This window comes from Neomonachus schauinslandi, chromosome 4 (assembly GCF_002201575.2).
Source record: "Neomonachus schauinslandi chromosome 4, ASM220157v2, whole genome shotgun sequence".
Lineage (NCBI taxonomy): Eukaryota > Metazoa > Chordata > Mammalia > Carnivora > Phocidae > Neomonachus > Neomonachus schauinslandi.
This window is the reverse complement of record NC_058406.1, coordinates 171,134,669-171,137,572: the sequence shown is the minus strand read 5'-3', so window position 1 is coordinate 171,137,572 and position 2,904 is coordinate 171,134,669.

The following is a 2,904-nucleotide window of genomic DNA, read 5'->3' as shown; positions in this document are numbered from 1 at the left end:
CTTCCCTCTCGTGCTCTCTGTCTCTCATTCTCTCTCTCAAATAAATAAATAAAATCTTTAAAAGAAAAGAAAAGTGCACATATCATAAGGGTAGACTATGCTAACCTAAATATTGTTCTTTCCTTTTCCACTTATATTAGGTAAACAATCACTTTAAAGCTTTTTTTTTTCCTACTGTAAACATGACACATATTTAATGCAAAAAAAATCAGAAAAATTGAGACAAGTACAAAGAAATGACACAACAACCATAGTATTACCAGCTAGAAATTAACCACCAACGTTTTGTTATAGTCTAGTCTGGGTTTTTTCCAATATGAGTATACACATGTATTTTTTTTAAAACAAAGATGGAATGGTATGATACTTATTTCTTTGTAATTTCTTAAGTTATGATGCATTGGGCCCAATTTTTTATATAATTAAATTAACACAGTTACATCATAATTTTTAATGACTGTATAGCATCCTTCTTTTAAGATTTTATTTTTTTAAGTCATCTCTACACCCAATGTGGGGCTCGAACTGAGATCAAGAGTTGCATGCTCCATCGCCTGAGCCAGCCAGGCGCCCCTGTATAGTATCCTTCTTAAGTGAAGCCTCACTGAGGAACATTCAAGTTGTTTTCAGTTTTTTGATATTACAAATACCACTGCGGTGATACAATACTGCATACATGTTTGAAAACCTTTCAAAAGGCCAAATTTGAAGTACAGACACATATAATAACTTGTGTATCTTAAATGTGTATCGAAAAGAATTCCTGACATTCCCTCCAAACTTGCTATGGCCATAACCTTCTCCATCCCAGTTAAATGCAGCGTCCCTTTCCATTAGCTCAAGCAAAAAAAAAAAAAAAAGTAAAATAAAATAGAGTCATCCTTGATGCTCTCTTTCTTTCACACCTAATCCAAATAATCAGCAAATTCACTTGGCTCTTTCTTCCAAATACATCCAGAATTCAACCATTTATTTCCTCCAGTGCTCGAACACTGGCCCATGTCACCATCATCTATTGCCTGAACAACAGCAGTGGCCTCCTAACTAGGGTTGCCAAATTTAGCAAATAAAAATACAAAGACACCCAGTTGAAATTGAAGTTAAGATAAACAAGATTATTTTTTAGTATATATAAACCCAAATACTGCGTTCTCCATGAAGCGGCCAGAGGGATTCTTTGAAGAAGTCACCCAGAAAGTCACTCGTCTATTCAAAACCCTGTGCTGTCTTTTCACCTCAGTTGTAATAAAAAGTAGTCAGAATGGCTGAAATTAACAAGTCAGGAAACAACATGTTGAGGAGAAAGGGGAAGAATCCTACACTGTTGGCAGGAAGGCAAGCTGGTGCAGCCCCTCTGGAAAACAGTGTGGTGGTTCCTCAAAAAGTTAAAAATAGAGCTACCCTACAACCCAGCAATTGCACTCCTAGGTATTTAACCAAAGGATACAAACATAGTGATTCGAAGGGGCACCTGCACCCCAATGTTTATAGCAGCAATGTCCACAATAGCCAAATATGGAAAGAGCCGAGATGTCCATATATATATAAAATGAATAATGAATATTATTCAAGCCATCGAAAAGAATGAAATCTGGGGCGCCTGGGTGGCTCAGTTGGTTAAGCATCTGCCTTCGGCTCAGGTCATGATCCCAGGGTCCTGGGATGGAGCTCCGCATCCAATTCCCTGCTCAGCAGGGAGCCTGCTTCTCCCTTGAACTCTGCCTCTCCCCAACTTGTGCTCTCTCTGTCTCTCTCTAATGAATAAATAAAATCTTAAAAAAAAAGAAAGAAAAGAATGAAATCTTAACCATTTGTAATGGTCTGGATGGAAATAGGGATTATGCTAAGCTAAATAAGTAAATCAGAGAAAGACAATTATCATATGATCTCACTCATATGTGGAATTTAAGAAACAAAACAGAGGATCATAGGGGAAGGGAGAGAAAAATAAGAGGAAATCAGAGAGGGAGACAAAACATCAGAGACTCTTAACTCTAGGAAACAAACAGGGTTGCTGGAAGGAAGGTGGGTAGGGGGATGGGGTAACTGGGTGATGGGCATTAAGGAGGGCACTTGGTAATGAGCACCGAGTGTGATATGCAACTAATGAATCAGTAAACTCTACCTCTGAAACTAATAATACACTATATGTTAATTAATTGAATTTAAATTTTTTTAAAAAGCATAAAACCTTAAAGCTGAGGCCCACAGCCCTGCAGGATCTACTCCTAGAAGCTGTTTCCTTGTTGGTCTCATTAGCCTCCCTGTCCTCCCCTTCCCTCTGCTTGCTTCTTTCTTATCCCAAATATACCTAACATCTTTAGGTCTTTGCTTACATTTATCTGAGAGACCTTCCCTAATCATCCTGTTTAAAATTGCAGGCTTCCCTCTCCCCTTCCCTACTTTATATTTTAAAGTATACTTTATATATTTATATATATAACATTTCTTTCATTTATTGTCTTTTTCCTTCCACCAGAATTTAAGTTCCATAAGGGCACTTTGTTCTTATTCACTGCTGTATCCCCAGTGTTGAGAATACTGCCTGGCACATAATAGATGCTCAATAAATATTTAATAAATGTCGAATTAAGGAAATGTAATTATCCAAATCAATAAAGCTTATTTCAGTTTCACTAGACCTCCTCTCACATTCTGATCATTCAGCATGTTATCTATTTCAAAGTAATCAAGTAACTGCCGTATCTTAGAGAAGCCATTTCCTGTAATTCTTTAATAGTAGCAAACACTTATTGAGCTCTTACTATGTGCAGACACGGTTCTAAGGTATAATATCTTGGAGCCGTAGGTATTCGGATTATTATTATTATTACAGTTAATTTACAGATGAGGAAATTAAGACCGGGTAAGGTGAGTAATTTGCTCAGGATCGTACACACTGAT